This window comes from Papio anubis, chromosome 19 (genome assembly GCF_008728515.1).
Source record: "Papio anubis isolate 15944 chromosome 19, Panubis1.0, whole genome shotgun sequence".
Classification (NCBI taxonomy): domain Eukaryota; kingdom Metazoa; phylum Chordata; class Mammalia; order Primates; family Cercopithecidae; genus Papio; species Papio anubis.
Genome location: NC_044994.1, coordinates 6,969,041 through 6,981,745, shown reverse-complemented (window position 1 = coordinate 6,981,745; position 12,705 = coordinate 6,969,041). Strand labels below are relative to the sequence as shown.

General features: G+C 37.1%; 1 protein-coding gene across 5 annotated transcripts in view; it reads right to left on the bottom strand.

Annotated features, from left to right (window-relative positions):
* Positions 1-12,705, bottom strand: part of L3MBTL4 (L3MBTL histone methyl-lysine binding protein 4) — a 450,027-nt gene that overhangs the window by 349,287 nt on the left and 88,035 nt on the right. The window contains exon 1 of one of the 5 annotated variants that reach the window (XM_031658714.1): positions 8,359-11,064. The exons of 3 other annotated variants lie outside the window; for them this stretch is intronic. The gene's annotated coding sequence lies outside the window, so the exon portion shown is untranslated. Of the gene's footprint in view, positions 1-8,358; positions 11,065-12,705 lie in introns of those variants that run through there. One more of the 5 variants, XM_031658716.1, reaches the window with a different exon arrangement.

Sequence of the window (12,705 nt, the reverse complement as noted above, 5' to 3'; positions counted from 1 at the left end):
AAAACAGCAAGAAAGCCTGAATTCACATTATTTTATATCGGGGGAAAAAAATGAAAGTTTTTATACTTTGAGGAGAAATTTCAACATACAATTTGGTAATAATGAATTTCCTCTGGATTTAGAAATAATAAAGCAAAAATATAAAAGTCACCGAACAATCCATATAAGATTTTGCTGCCAAACAAAAAGGGAATCAAATACAAGATACCATTAAATACATAGGAGATGAATGACATGCAGATGGACGACAGATAGGTGGATGGATGGATGGATAGACAGATAGACAGACAGATAGATGATAGACAGATAGTCTAACACACAGAAAAACAGGCTTAAAGAGAGATTTTGTATAATCCTTTATAATGTCAATGCAAAGAACATATTCTACCCAACCGAATAGGACATTTCTTTTGAAATAAACCTAACTTAATGTCCTTGGCATGGTATCAAAATACACGGATTACTCTGATTGTCCATGATATATGACCTACTCCCAGGAAGCCCCAAATGTCACATCAGCCACGTGTCTCCTTGCTGAGCTTTGAAAACATACATAAAGTTTTTGGAGTAAAAAAAGAGAATAATATCAAATTATAAAACACATCAAGGAAACACATTATCCAGGGTAAGTAAAGGCATGTACCAACTACACTAAGCTGCGCTCAGTGTCCCCTGGCTTTGTGACAGTGCCCAAGCACCACCTAACATAGACAAGGTGATGTTCAGTGATTTTAATTACAGAAGCTTCTAAATAGTGTTTTAGATTTTAAAAAAACAACATAGATAACTACATATAAATGTTTTGTGTTTCTGTGTAAAAATTGAAAATAGTGTACTAATTTTTCAATTTAATCCTCTAAATCAGTTTAATTTCCCTTCATAGTAGAATTCTCTGTCTGCATGTTGCCAAATACTAAGGAGATAAATTAGACTGATACTTAGAAAGCATCTGAATATTTCAAATGGAAGGAGTCTATAAATAACTAAAATAATTCACTATCTGTCTATGTCCAGGTGCTATTTGGTAATTCTTTCAAAAACATTTTATTGATCATCTATTAATCACCAGTATAGTTACAGGTACCTTGAGGAATATGAAGCCGATTAATCACACACCCTCTAAAGGGAGATAAGTATAGCAGCCATATGTCCTGGATAACCCAAGGTACGTCTGCCTTCTGCCACTCATCCTGGCATAAGGATTAACAGTACTGCTTTCACTCCCCAAAATATCCCAGTTTAAACAATAAATCATATGGTACCATATGGGTAAGAAACATACATAAATTAGTAAGAAATGTAACACATGCCATTAAAAAATGACAGAGTGGCCTGGGTGTTCACAGGAGGGACAATAGGTCTAACAACATGCACGGTGAAAGAACATTTCTGGTGGTTCTAGGACACTGCGCAGATCTTAAATGAGTTTAACACCAAAATATCGAATACAAATTTCTGATCACTGTACTGATTTCCCACTATTTCAAAGATATTGCCAGCCTAGAATTTATTCATCTGGTTGATACTTGATGTTAATAATACATAATGTTTGAATAAATTAATAAATGATTACAAGTGAATGAATTATTAATAAATGATTACAAGTGAATGAATTTTGATAACTTATGCGTGAATTATTGATCCTTCCTAATGGCATTAATAATAGCTAACATTACTTGAGTACTAATGTACCAGGCAGAGCTATCAGCCCTCTACACATACACTTTCAATTAATACTTATGACAGCCCAACAATATGTGTACCACTGTCGCCCTCATTTCACAGAAGAGGAAACACCAAGGGGTTAAGTAACTTGTCCAAGGTTATATAACAGACAAGTAGCCAGACAGTAGAATTCTGGGGTCCATCTTTGAACACCATACTATGCTGTAGCTTTTGTAACTATATTATAAGTTTAGTTATCTGAAACTTAACCACTCAGTACACTAGCCAAATCCCTGCTACATACAAACATGTAAAACATAAATCACGTAAAACATACATGATTTAAGGCAGAAACTGACAACAAACTTCCTGTGGGAACCACTGGCCCTCATGTGGAGCCTATCTGCATAGTGGCTCTTTATTGTCACTTTACTTATGTCATGGTAGCCACCTGCTCTCATTTTTTAAAAATTTTGCCTTTATTACCTATTTTGGAATCTTAAAATACTGAAAGTTAATTATGTATTAATTCTGCACCCATAAGTCTTACATAATACTTTATGAGAATAGCACGGTAAGTCCCAAGATTCAGGGTCCAAAGGGTATCACAGAGGTTGACTGAAACTCAGAATTTTCTAAACAATTACATTACTCTCACTGAGTCTATGTCACTCCCCTGCCACCCCCATCAGAGCTAGTGCTGGTGCCCACTGCTGGGAGACATAAGGACAGGTCACATCACTGGACCTCTTGCAGATAATCTTCAGCACCAGCCCGAAATTTGGCAGCCCCATGGGGTGGCTACACAGAGGAATAGCAGTGTTAACAGTGGTCTGGCTCTCAGGGACTCCAACTTCTAGTGGAAGGGGAAGTACACCACATCAAGGGAACACCCCATGGGACAAAAGAGTCTGGATACCAGGCCTTGAGTCCCAGAACATTCTGCTTGTGGGAAGTTTCTTTCAGCAGAGGCATGAGTGCAATGCTGGTGCTCATGAAGGGTCTTGGAGAAGGGGACTTCTTTTCTCTCTTATCCATTACCACAAACACAGCTGGGGCTTCTTCTATAAGAGCCTGACATGAGTGTATCTATAGACAGCCTTTCTGGAACACTTTAGGGTGACAGCATCCTCACAGTAGGAGTGCCCTCCAAATTCAGGCTTGCACAAGAAGTGGAATCACAACTCCTCTATACTTGGAACATCAACATTCCTAGACATGAAAACAGGTGCCTGTCTGATATGAATAGCTGGAACATTGGGTCAGGAGTGCATCTGGGAGTTGGATCACTTTCCTGCTGGCCTAGCAGAAGAAATAAGGTGGCTCCCACCCTTCCCCCTGATAAGACCTCAGTGTTTTTCACTGAAAGCTCCCCCAGCCACCTCTATCAAGGTTGGGACATCTGCCCACTATTGGGTACTGCATTTACCCACCTGCTTTAGCCAAAACCAGTTTCTACCCAGGGATACTTTCCCTACTGGCCTGAAGCTTTAACTATTCAACCCAGTAAATAAATAAAATACTGGGACAAAATAAATACATATATACATACATACATACATATGTACATACATACATACACACTGTGGGGAAACAAGATAAGCTTCAAGAGATCTCTGCCATTCCAACCCCATAGGAGATGCTGAACTTGTTCACACACTGAGCACATTGGTGCTACAACAGGCATCTGGGAAAGCCACAATACAAAGATTCACTATAACCAAGGAACCCATACAAATTACTGAGCACTAAAAGCACCAAGAGCCAAATTAGGCTATAATAAACTATTAACATGAAAGTCACATCCTTCCGAAATACCACATAAAAAACTCAAAAGGCTGATTACTGGGCTACTCAAGCATATACCAGAGAAAGGTGAAAACCAACATAAAGAAATGAAAAAAACAATTCAAGATATAAATGAAAAATGTTATACAAAGACAGATATTTTAAAGAAAAACCAATCAGAACATCTGGAAATGAAAGACACACTTAGGGAGTTAAAAAATGCAGCGGAAAGTTTTAACAACAGACTAGACCAAGTAAAAGAAAAAATTTCAGAGCTCGAAGATAAGGCTTTTGTTCACCCAATCAGACAAAAATTTAAAAAATAAATCAAAAAGAATTAACAAACTCTCCAAGGAATTTGGGATTATGTAAAAGGTCCAATCCTAAAAATAACTGCTGTTCCTGAAGGAGAAGAGAAAACAAAATGTTTAGAAAAATTATTTGATGGAATAACAGAGGAATACATCCCTGGTCTTGCTAGAGATTTAGATGTCCAGACACAAGAAGCTCAAAAAATTCCTGGGAGACTCACTGCAAAAAGAACATCACCAAGGTATATAGTCATCAAGCTATCTAATGAACATGAAGGAAAGAATTCTAAGAGCAGTGAGACAAAATGTAACAGGTAACATATAAAGAAAAATCTATCAAACTAACAGCAGTCTTCTTGGCAGAAATCTTAAAAGCCAGAAGGAATTTGGATTTTATTTTTAGCCTCCTTAAACAGAATAACTGAGAGCCAAGAATACTATATACAGCAAAACTAAGTTTCATAAATGAAGGAGAAATAAAGTAATTTTCAGACCAACAAATGCCGAGGGAATTTGTCATTACCAGACCAGCCTTATGAGAAATGTTAAAAGGAGTTATAAATCTTCAAACAGAAGCTCAATATGCACTAGAATAGAATCTCTTGAAAGCATAAAACTCACAGGGCCTATAAAACAATAACACAATAAGAAAACAAACCATCTAGGTAACAATTAATATAAGGACTGCAACAGGACCTCACATCTCAATATTAATGTTGAAAGTAAATGGTGTAAATGCTCCACTTAAAAGATACAGATTGGCAGAATGGATAGAAAAATCACAAACCAAATATCTATATTTAAGAAACCCACTTAATATGTAAAAATTCATATAAATTCAAGGTAAAGGGGTGAAAAAAGATATTCCACACAAATGGAAACCAAAAGCTAGCAGGAGTTGCTATCCTTATGTCAGATAAAACAGAATTTCAAACAACAATAGTAAAAAAAAAAAGACAACGAAGGTCATTATATAATAATAAAAGGATCAATCCAACAAGAGGATATTACAATCCTAAATTTATATGAATCTAACTCTGGAGCTCCCAGATTAATAAAACAATTACTACTAAACCAGAAAAATAAGATAGAACAGCAACACAATAATACTGGGGGACTTCAACACTCCACTGACAGCACTAGACAGATCATGGAGACAGAAGTCAACAAGGAAGCAATGGAATGAAACTACATGCCAGAACAAATGAACCTAACATATATTTATAGAACATTCTACCAAAGAACTGCAGAATATACATTCTTCTCATCAGCATATGGAGCATTCTCCAAGATAGACCATATAATAGGCCACAAAACAAGTCTTGATACATTTTAAAATATTAAAAGCATATTAAGTATCTTCTCAGACCACAGTAGAATAAAATTGGAAATTAACTCAAAAAAGAACACTTAAAACAGTATAAATACATGGAAATTAAACAATCTGCCCATGAATAATTTTGGGGTTAACAATGAAACCAAGATGGAAATTTAAAAATTCTTTGACATGAGTGACAACAGTGACACAGATTATTAATACCTCTGGGATAGAGCGAAAGTAATGCTAAGAGTATAGTTTACAATGTTAATGACCATAAGAATGTCTGAAAGTTCACAAATTGACAACCTAATGTCACATCTCAAAGAACTACAGAAAGAAGAACTAAACCCAAAGCTAGCAGAAGAAAAGGAACAACAAACATCAGAGCAGAACTAAGTGAAACAGAGACAACAGCAAAAAAAGTCAATTAAACAAAAAGCTGCTTCTTTGAAAATATGAACAAAATTGATAGACCATTATTAGTAATACTAACCATAAAAAGGAAAAGATTCAAATAAACTCAATTAGAAATGAAAATGAAGATATTACAACAAAAACCATAGAAATATATAAAATCATTTGAGACTATATTAACACCTCTGTGCACACAAACTAGAAAATTTAGAGGAAATGGATAAATTCCTAGAAACATACAACCTCCTAGATTAAATCAGGAAGAAATAGAAACCCTGAACAGACCAATAACAAGCAATGAGTTTGAATCAGTAATATTTAAAATGTCAACAAAAAAAGCACAGAGCCAGATGAATTCACAGCTGAATTTTACCAGATGTTTGAAGAACTGGTGCCAATCCCACTGAAACTATTCTGAAAGACTGAGAAAGAGGAAATCCTTCCTAACTCATTCTAGGAAGCCAGTAACACTGATACCAAAACCAGGAAAGGACATATCAAAAAAATAAATAAATAAAGGAAAAGAAAACTGCAGATCAATATCCCTGATGAACACAGATGCAAACATCCTCAACAAAACACTAGCTAACCAAATCTAACAGCATGTCAAAAGATAATACACCATGAACAAGTGGGTTTTCTTCCAGAAATGGAGGGATGGTTTAACACATGAAAGTTAATAAATGTAATATATGACATAAACAGAATTAAAAACAAAAGCCATATGATCATTTCAATATAGGTAGAAAAAACAAACTGCAAAAACTCCAGTATCCCTTTATGATAAAAACCCTCAACAAACTAGACGTAGAATGGACACACCTCAAAATAACAAGAGCCATGTATGACAAATTTACAGACAACATCATACTAAATGGGGAAAAGTTGAAAGCATTCATCCTTGAGAAATAAAACAAGGATGCCCGCTTTCATCCCTTCTACTCAACAGAGTATTGGAATCATAGCCAGAGCAATCAGTCAAGAGGAAGAAATAAAGAGCATCCAAATTGGAAGAGACAAAATCAAAACAAATGACTGTGTATCTAAAAAAACCCTAAAGACTTCTCCAAAAGTCTCCTAGATTTGATATATTAATGCAGTAAAGTCTCAGGTTACAAAATCAAGGTATGTAAGTCAATAGCACTGCTATACACCAACAACGACGAAGCAGAATCAAATCAGGAACTCGAACCCCTTTACAATAGCTGCACACAACCAAGGAGATGAACGATCTCTATGAAGAGAATTACAAAACACTGCTGAAAGAAATCACAGATGACACAAATGGAAATACATCCCATGTTCATGAATTGGAAGGATCAATATCATAAAAATGACCATACTGCTCAAAACACTCTACAAATTCAATGTAATTCCTACCTAAATACCAACATTATTTTTCACAGAATTAGTAAAAACAATCCTAAAATTCACATGAAACCAAAAATGGGGCCAAATAACCAAAGCAACCCTAAGCAAAAATAATAAATCCAGAGGTATCACATTACTGAACTTCAAATTGTACTAAAAGGCTATAGTTACCCAAACAGCATGGTACTGGTATAAAAATAGGCATGCGGACCAATGTAACAGTATAGAGAACCCAGAAATAAAGCCAAATACAACCAACAAAGGATACAAAAACATAACTGGGGAAGGGCCACCCTATTTAATAAATGGTGCTGAGAAAACTGGATAGCCACATGTAGAAGAACAAAACAGGATCCCTCTCTCTCACCTTACACAAAAATCAGCTAAAGATAACCAAAGACTTAAGTCTACAACCTGAAGCTGTGAAAATTCTACAACATAACCTGGAAAATCTTTTGCAGACACTGGCCTAGGCAGAAAATTTACGACTACAACCCCAAAAGCAAATGTAACAAAAACAAAAATAAATAAATAGGACCTAATTAAGCAAAAAAAGCTTCTGTACAGCAAAAGGCATAATCAACAGAATAAACAGACAACCCACAGAATAGAAGAAGATATTTGCAAACTATGCATCCAACAAAGGACTAATATCCAGAATCTACAAGGAACACAAACAAGTCAGCAAGAAAAAAACAAATAATCCCATCAAAAACTGGGCAGATGACGTGATTAGACATTTCTCAAAAGGCAGCCAACAAACATATGAAAAAGTGCTCAACAACATTAATCATCAGGAAAATGCAAATTAAAACCACGGTGAGATATCACCTTACTCCTACAAGAATGGCTATTATTTAAAAAAATCATAAAACAATAGATGTTGGTGTGGATGTGGCGAAAAGAGGACATTTATACACTGCTTGCAGAAATGTAAGCTAATACAACCTCTATGGACAACACTGGAGAGTTCTTAAAAAAACTAAAAGATCTACTATTCAATTCAGCAATCCCACTACTGGGTATCTACTCAAAGGAAAAGAAGTCATATCAAAAAGACATATACACTGTTTATTGAAGCACGATTCACAATTGCAAAGATATGGAACCAACCTAAGTACCATTGTTCAGTGGGTGAATAAATAAAATGTGGTATATATACACCATGGAATACCACTCAGCCATAAAAATGAATGAGCTAATGTCTTTTGCAGCAACTTGGATGGAGCTGTAGGACATTATTCTAAGTGACATAACTCAGGAATGGAAAACCAAATACCACACGTTCTCACTTATAAGCGGGAGCCAAGCTATGGACACAAAAGCATACTGTGTGCTATAATGACCTTTGGAGACTCAAGAGCAGACAGAAACAAAGGGGTCAAGAAAGCAGATGGCAGACCAAACATCCCATGGCTAAACCAGCCTGATCAGCAAGGCACCCCATTTCTTTCACTGCTGACGCCCCTGGAATCAGTGAACTGATACCTGTTCCCTTCTTGCTAGAGTCTCGCTCTCTCAAGCTGAAGTCCTGGGAAAGAGCATCCAATTGACCAGTCTTAGATCTTCTTCCTGCACTCTTGGACAAAGCAATGGGGAAATGGAGGATCTGCCTCCTGGAAAACCCTAAGTCCTCTCTCATCATTCCCCTAAAGGAAAGCAGCGTTCTATGAGCAAGAGAGATGGATAATGAGTAGGGGAGGAAAGGCTGCTTCCCACTCTGGGCTATGAGATGTCATCATCTACTGGAGCTTACTTTTCATATCCAACTGCACGGCTACAATGTAAGAGGAATGTAGAATGGTTGCCCAGGTCTGAAGTTCTGTTCCACTGATAAGTATATTTATTGTTGATGTCATTATTGGGCATTCCAGGGGCGTCAGCAATATTAACTTCTTCTTACTATAGGACAGAGAGTACATTAAACATTGTATGTGCATTAATTTGTCTACTCCTCCCAATGACACTGATCTAACTGTAATAGCTACAATACATGATCTTTCAGTTATGTACCGGGCAAAATAACTGTAAAAGAATACAGGCAACACTTAGAAAAAGGAAAAATAATAAATACAGGAAAAGAAACACACTATTACTAGAAAGCAGGGAAATGCATATTAAACGTAAATATCCTCCTCTACCCAGGAATATGACTGGTAAAAGTAAGGCTCACCAAGTGTTGAATTGAGTGTGATGCAAGCACCAGGAGTTCTCACATCCTGCTGAGGAGGTGAAAATTGGTACACCTACTTGATGAAGCACTTGGGAATATCTAATAAAGCTGAGTAAGGCTGGAACTATGCATGCCTAGAACATGGCTGTTTCTAGATAGATAGAAAACCTCTAGCACATGTGCAAAAGGTACAATGTTTATCGTGGCTTTTGTCTGTAACAAGAAATACATGATAATACCCAAACACCCATCAATAGGAAAATGAACAAATAAATTGTGATATATTTAAAAATGGAATATTATACAGCACTTAAATGAGTTACAGTGATATATATTCTATCACAGATAACTCTATAAAATATATTTGAATCAAAAGAACAGGGTGCAGGATGATACATACCATACATCATTTATGTAATGTTTGCTTTCAGATATACACACACACACACACATCAGGTTAAAATGCAACAACACTGCTGAAAATGAAACCGACAGCACAGCACTTATGTCTCAGGAGGGGTGAAGATACACAGGTTTGGGGACAGGAGACTTCCAGTGTAATTGCAATGCTTTGTTTCTTTCAAACAGCAGAAGCAAGTGTGGCAAAATACTGAGATGATTAAATCTGGACAGCCAGCGTAGAGTGGTTCATTTTCTTACTCTCTACACTTCACTACATATTTGAATATTTAAAACAAAAATTCAACATTAGGGGTAGCATATAGGAGGAATTTTATATGTTCTCATATTTACTTCTTTAGAGGTCACATTTGCCCCTGAATATCATCACCAAGTAACCACATTACGTACTCCCTCAACAGCAATCATTTGCTCAGAACCTTAGAAAACAATGAAGACATTTAACAAATCATAATTATCATCATCCCTGTAACTGCATGTATTAAGTAAGTTTTTACTGTGTGCCAAGCACATGGGGGCAGCTTGGCAATGGCCCCTTTACACTGAAGTAGCTCAAGGCGACACTGCCAGTAACAGCAAAGCTGAAATTTGTCTGTCTCCAAAATTTAACACCTTACCTAATGGCTCCATTTCTAAAAGCATATTGCTGCTGCCCCTGGCTGCATTATAGTGGCAAAGCATGTGTTTCATGCATAGGGGTAATATTAACATATTTATTTGACTGTCAGGTAGTGGGAATGTGTGTAAATAAATGACTTGCTTAAGCTCATGTAACTAGCTGGTAGCAGAGCTAGAACCGGAATCTAAATTTTAGACAATAGACTACTTCATAGCTTATTGAGAAGGACAGACTATACTCATTATAACAGATTTCCCGACAAATGCCTCTCTGAAACCTCGCCAAAATTGAATGTTCCTAATATCACACCACTAAGTACTGTTAAAATAAATTGCCTTCCAGGAATATCTTTAACACACTGGCACTTGAATCATGACAACCAGCACTGCTGCCAAAATGACATACTACATTAAATGACATGAAAACACACTATATGCAGAAATAAAATCAAGCTATTTTGTTGCTAGAACATGTCTCTACTAGGAGCATTTCAGGATAGCATTAGATCTTTGTGAATTTATTAATTAGAATTTTCATTCAGCAAATCAATAAACTAGTACCACGGAAACTTTCTCTAATCTGATACAGTGATAGGCGAGAAGTCAGAATGAAGTAGTGGAAAAGTCATCCAGTCACACAAGTTCTAGATCTGACTCTCCAGCTTAGCTGGCACGGAGACCAAGGCAAATCACAGCCTCACCCACACTGAATACACTGCAGGGCTCTGCTGGAAAATGGGACGATGTTTGGGAATATATTCTTTTTAAACATTGAAGTGTAACATACATGCAGAAAAATGCATAACAGCTTAGGGCACGGCTCAATAAATTTTCATGCACTGAACACATGTAACTAGCATCCCAATCAAGAAACAGAACATACGAATGTGTACCCCTTGGTCACTACTTCAATCAAGGCAAATCTTGATGGTTGTCCCATCTTCTAACACAATAGATGACTTCTGTTTCTTTTCTTTTTTCTTTCTTTTTTTTTTTTTTTTTTTTGGGAGGGGTTGCTCTTTTTTTTTTCCCCGGGGGGCAGGGGGTTGATTTCGGCTCACTGCAAGCTCCGCCTCCCGGGTTCATGCCATTCTCCTGCCTCAGCCTCCCGAGTTGCTGGGACTACAGGCGCCTGCCACCATGCCTGGCTAATTTTTAGTATTTTTAGTAGAGACGGGGTTTCACCGTGTTAGCCAGGATGGTCTCGATCTCCTGACCTCATGATCTGCCTACCTCAGCCTCCCAAAGTGCTCGGAGGCCTTCCGGGATTACATGAGCCACCGCGCCCGGCCTTCTGTTTCTTTTTATGCACTCTACAAATGGAATTACAGAGTATTTGTCTTTGTCCATTTTCTGTTGCTTATAACGTAACACATGAAACTAATTTTCAAATAAAAAGAATTTATAAATAAAAAGAATTTATTTCTTACACTTATGGAGGCTGAGAAGTTCAAGGTTGAATGGGACACATCTGGTGAGGGCCTTCTTGAAGTGGCAACTCTCTACAGAGTCCCAAGGCCCACAGGTGTCACATGGTGAGGGAGCTGAGCACGTTGGCTCATGTCTCCTTCCTCTTCTTATGAAGCCACCACTTCCGCTCCCATGATAACCCATTAATCCATTTACCCATTGATCTGTTACTCCACAAATGGATTAATCCATTCAAGGCTCTTACCTTTTAAAGGCTGTGCATCTCTCAATATTGCCATATTAGGGATTAAGTTTCGACACGAGTTATGGAGGGAACAGACATTCAAATCGTATCAGTATGCATGGTTTTCTGTGTCTCATTTCTTTTACTAACATAATGTTTGCGACACCCATCCATACTGTTGTATGCAGATGTTACTCTTGTATTGTAGAGTGTGTAAAACACATTTATCCATTTGGTTGCTGATGAGTATTTGAGTAATTTCCAGCTTTGGGATATTACAAAAAATGCTACTCAAACATTCTACTATACTTATTTTGCTAAAACATACATTCAGTACATTTCTGTTAAGTCCATACCTAGGAGTGGAACTCGCAGGTCACAGAGTATATGAATTAATTTCCTATTGCTGCTGTAACAACTTACCCCAACTTGGTGGCCTGAAACAACACAAATTTATTATCTTACAGTTAAGGAGGTCAAAAGTCCTAAATAGATCCCATTAGGCTAAATATCAAGGTTTTGCCAAGGGTGTGTCCAGAGGCTCTAGAAGAGAATCTATTTTCTTGCCTTTCACAGCTTCCAGATGCTTCCAGCATTCCTTGGCTCATGACCCCTTCCTCCGTCTTCAAAGCCAGCATTGGCTTATCAAGTCTTCTCAGGATATATCACCCAGACACGGATTCTTCTGCTTCCCTCTTCCACATTTAAAGTAAGTATGCGACTACATGGCTCCACCTGAAAATCCAGAATATCTCCCTTAAAGTCAACTGATCAGCAACCTTAATTTCACTGGCAACCTTATTTCCACCTTTCCATACAACATAACATATTCACAGGTTCCAAGGAGCAGGATACCGACATCTTTGAGGGTCAAGATTCTACCTCCCAGAGTATGCATCTATTGTGAAAGTGTTTTAAAACTTCTACTACAAACACTTTATATGACAATAAAACAGACTCAAGCTTCTTT